This window comes from Nicotiana tabacum, chromosome 6 (genome assembly GCF_000715075.1).
Source record: "Nicotiana tabacum cultivar K326 chromosome 6, ASM71507v2, whole genome shotgun sequence".
Lineage (NCBI taxonomy): Eukaryota > Viridiplantae > Streptophyta > Magnoliopsida > Solanales > Solanaceae > Nicotiana > Nicotiana tabacum.
The window spans coordinates 89,219,487-89,234,596 of NC_134085.1; the positions used below are offsets into that span (position 1 = coordinate 89,219,487).

General features: G+C 35.9%; 1 long non-coding RNA gene across 1 annotated transcript; it reads right to left on the reverse strand.

Annotated features, from left to right (window-relative positions):
* Positions 1-5,894: 5,894 nt before the first annotated feature.
* Positions 5,895-8,212, reverse strand: LOC107812413 (uncharacterized). The gene is made up of 3 exons (XR_012710132.1): positions 8,074-8,212; positions 7,363-7,424; positions 5,895-6,070 (listed from the first exon to the last, which is right to left on the reverse strand). It is a non-coding gene; the product is annotated as an uncharacterized LOC107812413 (long non-coding RNA).
* Positions 8,213-15,110: the final 6,898 nt, after the last annotated feature.

Sequence of the window (15,110 nt, forward strand, 5' to 3'; positions counted from 1 at the left end):
ATTTTTCTCCAAATTTTCACCCCAAATACGAATTTAAAGGATGAATTAAAGCATAGATTCGTGGAAATTAATCAAAATCGAGTAAAAATTACTTAATCTAAACACCCAGGTGATAATCTCTCCCAAAATCACCAATCCCGAACTCCCAAATCAATTTCTAAGGTTTTGAGAATAAACCCTCGTTTCTGCCCCTTTTCTGACTAGTGAAACCGCATCTGCGGCTCTGGGACCGCACCTGCAGTCCCGCTTCTGCGACATTTCATTAAACCACAATTCCGCACCTGCGACTCCCTTACCGCACCTGCAGTCTTGCAGGTGTGTTTGACTTCCCACACCTATAGCTTCTGGAGCCTGGGCCAAAATCCTCTTCTGCGGCGCCGCACCTGCGGTCCCACACACGCAGGTGCGGTTATAACAGGTTCAACCAACTTCAGATTTCTCCTAAATCCAATTCAACTTCCGTTAAACACCCGAAACTCACCCGAGACCCCCGGGACCTCAACCAAGCATGCCAACCAGTCCTAAAACATCATACGAACTTATTCCAACCCCCAAATCACATCAAACAATGCTACACCACAAATCGCTTTCCAATCCAAGCCTAAAGATTTCGAAAACTTCAAAATTCCGCTTTCAATCAAAAAGACTATCAAAACTCGTTCGAATGACCTGAAATTTTGCACACACATCACATTCAACACTACGGAGCTACTCCAACTCTCAGAATTTCATTCCGACCCCTAGATCAAAATCTCACTATCGAACTGGAAACTTCGAAAATTCAACTTTCGGCATTTTAAGCCTAAATATGCTACGAACCTCTAAAACTCAATCCGAACACGCCCTGAAGCCCGAAATCACCCAACGGAGCTAACAGAACCAACGTAATTCAATTCTGAGGTCATCTTCACACTGCTCCAACTATGGTCCAAATTCTAAAGGTTAAACTCTCATTTAGGGACTAAGTGTCCCAAAACACTCCGAAACCCAAAACGAACCATCCCAACAACTTACAATAGCAGAAACAAACACGGGGCATACAGTTAATAGGGGATCGGGGCGTAAATTCTTAAAACGACCGGTCGGCTAGTTACAGCTTGTCGCCTAAATTTTATCCTTTTAAACAACTTAGGAGAGTCTAGAACTGCCTTAATTAGAGGTCCTAAATACCTCCAAAGCCACAAGGAATGGATGGGTAATGCACGCATAGAGTACATTTAATTAGCATTGTTCCAAAATGTTGAAACAAGACTAAAATCGCGAACCCTTATTTTTAAATATCATGCCCAAGTTTTTCGCACATGCGACTGCATCTGCAGAATTCCTTCTGCTGACAAAGATCCGCTTCTATGGAAATAACTGACCATCCATCGCACCTGCGGTCCAAACATGCACCTGCTCCCCATAATTCGCTTATGCGACCATCTCAGGTGCGGGAACTTCATCGCACCTGCCCCTTATGTCCAGCTCCTCCAATCTCACATCTGCGATCTGTTGCTCGCTTTTGCCGGCTTGCACCTATGATGAGACATCCGCAGGTGCGATTATGACATCTGAGTTCAACTTCAACAACTTTCTAATCTCCAGACTTGTTCCGTAAATCACTCAAAATTAGCCCGAGGCCCTCGGGACCACAACCAATCATACTAACACGACCCATAATATCATACGAACTTAGTCGAACCTTGAAATCACTCAAAACAACATCAAAACACCAAATTAACCCCGGATTCATGCCTAAGAACCTATAAATTTCCGAATTCTTCAAATGATGCCAAAACCTACCAAACCATGTATGAATGACCTCAAATTTTTGCACACAAGTCAGAAATGACACCACAAACCTACTCTAACTTCCGAAAATCTAATCCTACCCCGATATCAAAATTTTCACTACCGGCCAGAATCGCCAAAATTCTAACTTTCGCCAATTAGAGTCTAATTCTACCATGGACCTCCAAATAACATTTCAGACGCGCTCCTAAGTCAAAATCACCTACCGGAGCTAAAGGAACCATCAAAATTCAAATTTGAAGTTCTTTATACATAAGTCAACATCCGGTCAACTTTCCCAACTTAAACCTTCTCACAAGAGACTAAGTGTCTCAACTCACTCCAAAATCACTCCAGACCCGAACCAACTAACCCGATAAGTCATAATACAGTCGTAGAACACAAAAGAACAGAAAAATAAGGAAACATGGCTACAACTCTCGAAACGACCGGCCGAGTCGTTACAAAAGTCATGCCTTCAGTTTCAATGAACAGATAGATCATTTAGTGAGGAAGATAGATAATCGCAAGGGTGGCTCTTTTCTGGTGGACGTTACACGATGTTTTAAAAGGCGTATTTTGGAGTATTTAATCTAAATTGTTTTAGTTTGTTCTATTTAGTTGAATAAAAATAAAAGGAAAATTTCAAAAATGGAGAAAATAGATGAACATAAATGCTGGTCTAGGAGGGTGCCAAATAACCTTTTGGGCCCTTGTTTTATATATTAATATAAATTATATATTATAAAGAGAAATTTTATTTGTTATTTTCTCAATCATTCAGTAAAATTTTTATATGATTCCTCATGATCAATTATCTAATACATTGATATCGGTTACCATTTCTTTTGTATTAATTAATTTAGCAAACTGTTTGACATGTACAAAGACTTTGATTATTTCCGGAAGCAGAACACGCACAACTATGTGGTATCTGACTTGCTGTCCACTTGAAGAGAGCGAGGTCGCGACAATCAACTTTATCACATGTTCCATTAGTCATGAAACTTCCGGGGCAAAACTTCAGGTCACCTGACACAAAGACATGAGAAGATTATATCTTAATCGATGCAAATGGAAAGATGGAACAAAATACATATTTGAACATATATTGAAGAATATATTTATACCTAGCGAAGGATCAAATAAAGCGAAAAATACTGCCATAGAGAGGAGGGAAAGCACAATGTAACTCTTCATGACTCTTGAATTTTGTATGATGTGAAGTATGAATTTGTTGTTATTGATATTCAGTAGTTAGTACACTTATATAGGCCTCGAAGGAATATATAAGATTACTATATTATTTCAAATAAGATTGATTATTTGGAAAGAAATTAAGTTACTTGATAAATACAAGGTTTCAAGTAACTACTTCAATTTCTCATTAAGTATTTACAAAATATCAATTAGAAGCATAAATTACAAGAACTTGAGAACTTGGAATATTATTCATACTATATTTCATTTATGTAATTTTTATCTTATTATTTACTTACAAATTATTGATGAATATCCTTTAACACATTTTAACAATATAGGTACTGATATGTTCACATTTTTCTTAGTTGATATTCTTAAGAATTGAAAAATAAACCATTGAACAAAGAGAGTAGTATGAAAAACCCAAATTTGATGGTGTGGTTGTTAGATACAATAATATTTTTATTTACTTAACTAGTTTCTCGACACGTGCGTTGTACGTGTATACCAGGTTTTGTAGTAAAATGATATTGTAAAATAGTATTAATATATTAAAATAAACTTCAAAAGGAAAAAAGTATAAGTTTTTATGAATGATCAATGTAGATCATCATGTGGTGGCCTGTTTGTCGAGGTAAAATTGATTGGATATCATCTAATTAAATTGATGAATATGAATAATTAAAGCTTAAATTTGGGGAGAAGGAGACGTCTTTTTAGTAGTATTTGTTGCTATATCGGTCACTATCATAATTTGTTGTTGTACACATCAAATGAGTGGTAACACCTTTTCTCACTTGGTTATCCATTGGCAAAATACCTTAATTAAAATACCCTTAAACTTGGCACGGATTATTGGTTACACGCTTGAACTATTTGTAGATTTTAATTACCTCCATGAACTTGATTATTCGATAGTTGTTACCCCCTTAAACAATCTCATCCTAGAAAAGTGGCATGCACTTGCCTGATACGTGATTTTTTCCTGGCCATGTGGCATTTTTTAACAATAAAATATATATTTACCTTTTTAAGTGTATTACATTTTTAGATAATATTTTTGAAATAAATGTTATAATAAAATTTGGCTAGAACTTCTTTATTTAAGCTAAAAAAATTATTTAGCTAACAATGATGAAGTTTTAGTTATTTTTGTTAGATTTGACATGAAAAAAAGAAGAAATACATGGTTAAAATAAATAGTTATGGCATCTAAAAAATATACCTAGCTTAAACTTTATTATTTTAGCTAAAAAAAATTATTTAGCTAAATATTATGGAGCTTGAAGTAAGTATATTTTTATAGATTTTGGCCGAAAAAGAAAATGCACAGTTAAAATAAAATAGTCATTGCATCCAAATAAGAAATAAAAAAATACACAATTGTAAGTTTATTATTTTGGCAATGTAAAAAATAATGGAGATGTGGCCAAAATAATTACTGATTTGACTCAAAAATAAAAATCCAATAACCATTATATCTAAAGAAAAATAACAAGAAATACATAGTTAGTACTCTATTATTTTAGCTAGAAGTTATTTTCATAAAATAATGGAGTTCCGACTAAAAATTTCAAAAATTTGCCCGAAAATAAAAACTACGCAATTGGAACAAATAGACATTATATCCATAGAAGAAATTAAAAAGAATAAAAGCTAGGGTAAAGTACACATTTTTATATAAAAATGAAGCAAAACAATTACATGATTGTAACAAATAAATCATCACGGATGACTATGTTACAATTAACGGTTAAAAAATAAACCACTTGTAATTTATTTTTTCTATTTTTCTTCACTTTCACGCGCTTAAAAGATAATGTATCCATAGTCTTTATCACATCAACTTCCAAGGGGGTAATGGATATATCAAATAGTCAAGTTCATGAAGGTAATTGAGACCACGAGTGTAACTAATTAATAATCTGTGCCAATTTTAGTGTGGATTTAGAGTATTCCGCCTTATCCATTTTTGGTTTCCTATATCTGTTGTTCCCCACCTTGACAAGAGGGGTTGCTCTGATAGTAAGCAACCCCCACTCCCAACTAAGAGGTTGTGAGTAAGTCACCCCAAGAGCAAGGTGGGGAGTTCTTGGAGGGAAGGATGCCGATGGTCTATTTGGAAACAGCCTCTCTATCCCAGGGTAGGGGTAAGGTCTGTGTACACACTATCCTCCCCAGACTCCACTAGTGGAATTATACTGTATTGTTGTTGTTGTTGTTGTTGTTGTACTTATATCTATGCATATTTTTATATAAAGTTTTTAAAATGAAGTAATTTTTGAACAATATTATTTATTCTAGTATATACAAATTCATCTTGATCGTTTCCTTATTTTTAGATATTTTAATATCGCTTATAGTTGCAAATATTTCATGTGTAAAGTTTTTGCCTTGTTTTACAGTCGTATACATATCAAGAAGTTATTGCCAAAAAAATTATTATTTTTGTATAATAATTCGTTCATCATGTGTCTTCCTTAGAATGGCTAGCATATTATTGTAAATTTTATGATATATACTTATAAAGATAGAGATATAGTGATAGAAAAACGTAATAATTATATTATTTACTTTTCAACGACGATGCGATATATTTTTTCACATGTCATTCCTAATGATAATTTACTTTAGCACAAAAATAAATATAAATATTTTTGTGTCACGATCCGGATTTTTCACCCTTGGGGTTGTGATGGCGCCTACTAATAGGAGCTAGGCAAGCCAACTTAAATTACCTTCCGTTCAAGACATATTCCTTTCCATAATTATCAACATGTAATAAAGGCAACATAATTAAAAATTTCAAGCGGAAGTCTTAACTTATATAAAAGCTGAATAGAAATGCGGAAAGTTTAACATAATTCTCTACCCCAGATTGGTGTCACAATGCTCACGAACTTCTAAGATTTACTAAATACGATCGTCTGAAAGAAAATTATAAACTGTTTGTTTCGGTACAAAAGATAACAAACTGAATAAAGAGAGAGAGACTTCGGGCCTGCGGACGTCAGCAAGACTACCTCGGAGTCTCTGGACTGAAGTCAGCTCCCGATCAAATCCTACTGCTGAGGTCCAAAAGCTGCTCCTGGATCTGTGCAAAAAGATGCACAGAGTGTAGCATCAGCACAACCGACCCCATGTGCTGGTAAGTACCTGGCCTAACCCCGGCGAAGTAGTGACGAGGCTAGACAGGACCTACCAAAAACAACTTGTGCAGATATATGCAATAAAAAGAAATATACAGAATTTAAACAGCTAAGAGGGGGGAAAGCATGCTATGGGGAGCTAACAGTTTCAAATAGAAATCCTCAATAACAGAAAGAAATAACAAAGCCAGAATGTCAACAAGAATCAAAAGTCAACAATTTGCACGGCATCACCCTTCGTGCTTTTACTCTCGTCCTCACCAAAACAATATATGGCATCACCCTTCGTGCTCTACGCTCTTCCTCACCCAAACAAAAATCACAAGGCAAATAGGGTAAGGGAATCTATAACCTCGAAGTAAATCAAATAACAACAAGTAATGAAAGAAACAACATAACTCGGATATCAACAAAGAATCAGAAAGCAACAAATGCACGACATCACCTTTCGTGCTTTTACTCTCGTCCTCACCAAAGCAATCATATAAATGAAATGTGCATGGCATCACCCTTCGTGCTTTTACTCTCTTTCCTCACCATATAATCAATAAAATTGGCACAGAATGGTACATCGTGCGGCACGACATCACCCTTCGTGTTTTACACTCTTTCCTCACAATAGCAAACAATGCACGGTATCACCCTTCGTGCTTTATCACTCTTCCTCACCCAAGCAACAATCACAAATAAGGGGCAGGGGATTAGACAAATAATAATAGAAACCCCGGTAAGGGAATACAAATAAATAGCTAACTCCCGGAAAGGGAGCACAATTAAGCAGTTAAAACCCGGCAAGGGAACAATATCAATAATCTCAGCATCCCGGCAAGGGAGATAGTCAACAAAGCAACAAGCATCCCAGCAAGGGAGCAATTCAATAATTCTTTCTCTTTCTTTCACTTTTTACCTCTTATCTCACTTTACCACCTGAGCCAACGCTCCAAAGGGGTTCAATCATTTCATATACTTTCACGCTTTACGATATACTCGAGCCAATGCTCCAAGAATGTACAAATCATAATTCTTCCTCAAACTCTTCACACTATATGAAATTTATCAATTTAACAAGGAAGAGGTATCACAAAATTCGAATAAACACAAATAAGACTCACGGTCATGCTAGACTCTGGTGTATCGATACTCGTCACCATGCTTATACGTCGTATTCAACAATTATCACATATCAAATAGGACTCGACTCATAATTCCTCAAGCTAAGGTTAGACCAAACACTTACCTCGCTAACAGAGAGTTTCTCCAACCTTGCATCGTCTAGAACACCAATCAAACGACCTCAATCTATGCAAATATTAATTAACAATGTCAAATATGTTAGTTGGAATTACCTCATACTTCTCGTACAAAATTCAATAATTGGCTTACTATCTATTCAGCTAATCCTTTAATCACTCATATATGTAAAACTCATTAACTTAAAAAGGTTCCTAAGTATACTGGACCTTACGTTTTGTTAATAAACCCCTAGCTATACGTGACTTAAAAAAACATTCAAGTCTATTTACATGAATATGTAATGTAACTAATCTATCAATAAGGGAATCTACATGAATATGTAATGTAACATTCAAGTCTATTTACATAAAATATTACCAAGATCACTGTGTTCCAACTCTTGTCAACGTTGTAAATGAATTCAGAGAATTAACTTATTCTTTTATTATAATTACTTTGTTATCAGAAAAGATCTCCAATAAAATAAATAAAAATTTATACCTGATTTGCTATTGAAAGGTACGATACTATACATTGTCTGTTAAAGGCACAACGTGATAGATGAAACATCAACAAAGAAAGAAAAACAAGAAATAAAAATAAATTTAAAAAAAAAATTGCTGACTCTTTACATGCATAACTGAAGCATCTTCACTTAATTATTTCTCCTTAGTTTAATCCAAAATACAGTTATGGGATGAATTTAACAATATACCTGGTCAACTCCACCAAAGACCCTCTACAGCCTTTTCTTCCTACTCGCATGCGTCGGCGACTACTTGAAGCCCTTTTCTCTCTTCTTTAGGTATTTGCGTATCTATTAGAACTAAAAGAACAATTTTACTTATTTACTCTACTTCAAACCTAGCAGCAACGTAAAATGGGCTTGGCCCAAATCTTTCGTGCCTATTATTCCAAAGCTATTATATTGCTCCCTAGCCTAGGTAATTATAAATTATGCCTACTAACTATTTAATTAGTACGCAATCTCACATATTATATTAAACCTGTACCGGGCTCCAGAACCAAAATACGGGCCCGATACCAACGAGATCAAACATTAATCAATTTCTTTAAATCCTTAGAATTTCAGTCTTACAATTTTCATCAAAAATTTCTTTCTCGAGCTAGGGACCTCGAAGTAAATTTCGGGCATATGCCCAAGTCCCATATTTTCCTACGGACCTTCTGGGACCATCGAATCACTGGTCCGGGTCCGTTTGCCCAAAATGTTGACCAAAGTCAAACTTATTCATTTTAACATCAAAACTTAGCATTCTTCACAAAATTTCATATTTACGTTTTCTGGCTACACGCCCGGACTACGCACGCAAATCGAGGCGACTCTAAATGAGGTTTTCAAGGCCTCGGAAGCACAAAATGGATAAGAAAACAGGTGATGACCCTTTGGGTCGTCACATTCTCCACCTCTAAATCAACCCGAGGCTCCGCCACTGGTGCTGTTGCTCGGGGCTAAGCTCTGCCCTTACCTCGGCCTCGCCCTCAGCCCCTAGTGGAAGCTGCTGCTGGGGGCTCAGGCGGCTGAGCGGTAGATGAGGAAGCGCATGTTCTCGCCATCTACGACAGAACAGAGTAGAAATTCAATTAGTATTGGGGAAACAGAACCACACGACAAGAAAGAACAAATGTGAAGTTTTCCTAACTCGGTAGCTTCTGCGGGATAAATACAGACGTCTCCGTACCGATCCCTCAGACTCTACTGATCTTGTCCGTGAGTTGTGAGACCTATGTAACCTAGAGCTCTGATACTAACTTGTCACGACCCGGATTTCCCACCCTCGGGGTTGTGATGGCGCCTACTAATAGGAGCTAGGCAAGCCAACTTAAATTACCTTTCGTTCAACACATATTCCTTTCCATAATTATCAACATGTAATAAAGGCAACATAATTAAAAATTTCAAGCGGAAGTCTTAATTTATATAAAAGCTGAATAGAAATGCGGAAAGTTTAACATAATTCTCTACCCAAGATTGGTATCACAATGCTCACGAACTTCTAAGATTTACTAAATACAATCGTCTGAAAGAAAATTATAAACTGTTTGTTTTTGTACAAAAGATAACAAACTGAATAAAGAGAGAGAGACTCCGGGCCTACGGACGTCAGCAAGGCTACCTTGGTGTCTCTGGACTGAAGTCAGCTCCCGATCAAATCCTACTGCTGAGGTCCAAAAGTTGCTCCTGGATCTGTGCAAAAAGATGCACAGAGTGTAGCATCAGTACAACCGACCCCATGTGCTGGTAAGTGTCTGGCCCAACCCCGGCGAAGTAGTGACGAGGCTAGACAGGACCTACCAAAAATAACCTGTACAGATACATGCAATAAAAGGAAATATACATAATTTAAACAGCTAAGAGGGGGTGAAAGCATGCTATGGGGAGCTAACAGTTTCAAATAGAAATCCTCAATAACAGAAAGAAATAACAAAGCCAGAATGTCAACAAGTATCAAAAGTCAACAATTTGCACGGCATCACCCTTCGTGCTTTTACTCTCGTCCTCACCAAAACAATACACGGCATCACACTTCGTGTTTTACGCTCTTCCTCACCCAAACAACAATCACAAGGCAAATAGGGTAAGGGAATCTATAACCTCGAAGTAAATCAAATAACAACAAGTAATGAAAGAAACAACATAACTCGGATATCAACAAAGAATCAGAAAGCAACAAATGCACGGCATCACCCTTCGTGCTTTTACTTTCGTCCTCACCAAAGCAATCATATAAATGAAATGTGCACAGCATCACCCTTCGTGCTTTTACTCTCTTTCCTCACCATATAATCCAAAATACAGTTATGGGATGAATTTAACAATATACCTGGTCAACTCCACCAAAGACCCTCTACAGCCTTTTCTTCCTACTCGCATGCGTCGGCGACTACTTGAAGCCCTTTTCTCTCTTCTTTAGGTATTTGCGTATCTATTAGAACTAAAAGAACAATTTTACTTATTTACTCTACTTCAAACCTAGCAGCAACGTAAAATGGGCTTGGCCCAAATCTTTCGTGCCTATTATTCCAAAGCTATTATATTGCTCCCTAGCCTAGGTAATTATAAATTATGCCTACTAACTATTTAATTAGTACGCAATCTCACATATTATATTAAACCTGTACCGGGCTCCAGAACCAAAATACGGGGCCGATACCAACGAGATCAAACACTAATCAATTTCTTTAAATCCTTAGAATTTCAGTCTTACAATTTTCATCAAAAATTTCTTTCTCGAGCTAGGGACCTCGGAAGTAAATTCCGGGCATATGCCCAAGTCCCATATTTTCCTACGGACCCTCCGGGACCGTCGAATCACGGGTCCGAGTCCGTTTGCCCAAAATGTTGACCAAAGTCAAACTTATTTATTTTAACATCAAAACTTAGCATTCTTCACAAAATTTCATATTTAAGTTTTTCGGCTACACGTCCGGATTACGCACGCAAATCGAGGCGACTCTAAATGAGGTTTTCAAGGCCTCAGAAACACAAAATGGATAAGAAAACAGGTGATGACCCTTTGGGTCGTCATATTTTGTCACAAAATGTAGCATATGTGAATATATGTTCATTATATATGGATGGCACGCACGCAGACACAAAATTATACATATACGTGTACGTGTAGGTAATCTTATTTTTCATTTACTCAACCAAATAAGAAGAAGAATTTTTAGAATTGGAGTAGTAGATTCAATAAAGAAAAATAGCAATACACAAGTCTATCTCTCAAGATTGGATTGGCATAATAGTTAAGCAAAATGTCATATTGTTTTGTATAACTGACCTAATAGAACTATCAAAAAGCCAAAATAACAGCTATTCTTTTTATGTCATTAATTGACTATCGGATAAACCAGTTAAATAAATATGATTCTTTTTTTAAAACTGACACTTTAAATTAGATTAGTTTCTATTTTTGTGTTTCTTTTTCTACTTTTATGATATCTAACTACCAGTAATCTCTATGTGCTCTATAATTTGTTTTGTTTTACACATTGTAGTTCTATTTTCTAATTTTCAATCATGAATTCACAATATTTATAGGAATTTAACTATGTCTATAAAAAAATTATATTATCAATACAACTTAACATGCGAATTCTATTAACTAAGTAATTACTTATATTAATTTACTTTTAAGAGATCTAATACTGTAGAATATTTTATACTATTAGTGAATAAAAGTTAAAATTTTATTTATAGTACTAATTATAATCTTTGACATGTAATCCTTGAAATTTTATTATACATTTATTTATAAGTAGGATATTTAAGTTTTTAAGAAGGATATTTTAGTAATTTAATTTTTTAATTAAGGGATTCCCACTTTTAATATAATATAGAAATAGATATAGATTTTTTAAGAAACCGAATTATGTTTTGAAATAGTCAAAAATCAAATAATCAGAAGCAGCCATAAATTTAAAAAATTCAACAAGTGTTGGTAAAAGACATGAAACTTATTATTTTCTTTAAATTGAGGAAAATAGTTAAAATTCACGTGATGTTTATGTTGGTCCATAGGATGCTGTACCGATGAAATCCTTTGGACGGCCAAACAAAAGATAGTAATCTTTCTTCTTTTCCTCTACTTTGTGATCGGTGCTCCCGCTTCCCTACATCGTTGATGTTCGAAATCTTCATGCTCTTGGTCTTAATATTTAAACAAATGGTTGAATAGATTTTATTGAAAACGATAGTTAGTTACTTATTTAAAAAGACACAACTTTTTCGAAAGGACACTTCAAATTAAATTAGTTTTTTTTCTTCTTAATAAGTAATATTATTATACATTTCTTTATAAGTAGGATATTTAAGTTTTTAAGAAGGATATTTTAGTAATTCAACTTTTTAATTAAGGGCTTCCCATTTTTAATATAATATAGATTATGTATTGAGAGTAGTCTTTTATTTACTTAATTATGTCTTCTAAAACATCTCTTGTGTGCGTCAATTATTTGCACATGAAATTTCTTTTTGGCAATAAGTGGCGGTAAGACTCGAATCCAAGACCTCTATAGTCAAATAAAATTAAAGCTTGAAATGTGTGACTGTTACACATAAAAGTTTAAGTTGTTAGAGAAAGTACATATTTTTTATTTAATTTATAATTTTGATATATCTTAATTATCTTTTAGTCTTCAAGTTCTCTCCTAATATCCTTACAATCAAAGGATAATATTAGTTAATCCTACACCTTTAAGGTCCCGAGTACTTTTAATTTTAATTGAAAAATTAATGACACTAGTTAGTTGGCCTTAATGTAATTGAAAAATTAATGACACTAGTTAGTTGGCCTTAATGTAATGATGGAGCCTTGCGAGAGTGGGAACATAATTGGGACTTAGTAATAATATCGAGTGGAGTCGAGTTCAAGTGATGAAAATAATTAATGTTGGAAAAAAATCATAAAGATGAGAAAAAAATAACTCCCATGTATACTTGAATGTGTTGTTGCTCGTGTCACATGCTAGGTGTCGAGCATGCCGGGGAAGCTAAATAAGCTTGTGTGATTTGTGTTTGCCAAGGCGAGCTCAGGTAGTATGACGACCCAAAATCCCATCAATGGTCGTGATTTTACGTAATCTCCATGACAAGATATATCAATCACGCAATGATATAAAAAAAAGAATATAATACGCCTAAAATTATCATAAACAATGAAAACAAACTCCAACAAAGCCAAGATAAAGGTACATAGCCAAACTCCCGAAACTAGGTAATATAGATTCATGAGCTCTAAACTCAATACATAACGAGTATCAAAAAGTACATTACTATATGAAAGTAATACAACAGTATGAAAATAAAGGAAGAGGACTCCAAGGGTTTGGGCATCCATACACCACTACCTTGAATTCTCTCGAACAGTCCAAAGCTAACTCTCGAGGCCCGCTACCTCCAACTCCCACATCTGTTGTCATGACCTAAAACCAAATCGTTGTGATTGCGCCTATCGTGGTACCAGGAAAGACAACTACTCTACCATTTCAACATAACAATAGCTTTGAAAAACACCGAAGTAGTTAAATTTAAGGAAAACCCCTTTAAAAACAGAATAAAACTCGCAACTCAATACACATCTCTCCCAAAATTAGTTGTCACCAAGTACATGAGCATCTATATAGAGATATAGTCTAATACAACATCTAGGGAATAAGAACCGAAACATAAATGAAGATAAGGAAGGAGAGTCATGGTCTGCAAACACCATGCAGCTACCTTGATAATCTCCGAAGATCTTGACTCCACAACTCAGCATCTGCCGTGAGCGGAAGCACCTGAATCTGCACACGAGGTGTAGGGTGTAGCGTGAGTACAATTAACTCAATAAGTAATAAATATAACCTTTTGACTGAAAGTAGTGACGAACTCAATCGGTACAGCTCAATAAAGAAATAACAGTGCAGAAACATAGGCATGCTTTCAAGTTCAATAGTTAAACTCAATACAGTAGGATAGATCAATTCTAAATGATATGAAGAATATAACTTCTCTACTTCTACATGCCAATGCACATGTTGTATGTGATGCACGACGCTAAAAGCCTCGTGTGCTCATACTTTCAAAATTCTCAATCACTCAGTACTATATATGGTCAATTTGACCCAAGGAAGATCCATCCCGAAATATATAGATCAACTGACCATTAGTCACTCATTACTAGGTAGTGCCAATCCATCTCGTGGGGAAGATCCCTCCCCAAGTATAAATGTTTCGGACAAGATCCATATCTAAGGAAGATCCATCTCTCAATATAAATCAATCGCGCTCACTAGGGTGTGTGGACACTTCGGAGGGGCTCCTTCAGCCCAATTGCTATCATAAATAAGTAAAACCCGTTGTGGTGTGCAACCCGATCCTATAAATGTCACTCATAATTAGACCCTCGGCCTCACTCAGCCATCAATTTCTCCAGTCTCTCTCTCACGGGCTCACAATATTGTAAAACTAGCCTGATAATGATGATATGATGTATCAATAAATAATAATAGGGACTGAGATATGATATGTAGTGGATGAATATGACTGAGTACGAAATTTCAATGAAATCAATAAGTCAATAGAAAGAAACGACCACTATGGGTCCCAACAGGACCAGCATATCGCCAAAATATGATCTCTAGCATGATTGACAGCTCAATTACTTTATCACATGATGAAAACACGGATATAACCAATATAAATCCACTATACAGTGCCATGGAATCGACCAGGTAACAATTCTCATAGTGTATGCCCGCACGCCCGTTACTTGGCATGTGCGTTTTCGCGCCCCCTTTTTCCTCACGGAGTCCGGGTTTCGACATTCATTGGGACTAACTCATTTACTTTTGGGAGTTGGGTACGGAATTTGAAGAGTCACCACCTAATGGATTTAAGGTGCGTTAGGCCACCTAACGCAAGTAACTCATAAAACCGGTTTGCATTATCAGAGACTTGGGTAAGGGCTCGAAATAACCTTGAGGGAAAGGTGTTAGGCACCCCTCGCAGTCCACAATGGTTGGTCCCGGACAAACTCAAATTATGTGAATTAGTCTTATAAACAAATAAAGCAAATTAGACAATTTGGTATTTCATTTAAAAAAAAAGGTAAAAGGGGTCCTAGGTTTTTAGCCGACAAAATCACTTCTGTACAATGCTTGGTAATCGTCCCAAAGTTGGGTTGCTACACATAGCATTAGCGCACAGGTCATCATATCCTTTACTACCCGTTACCCTCCCCTTAG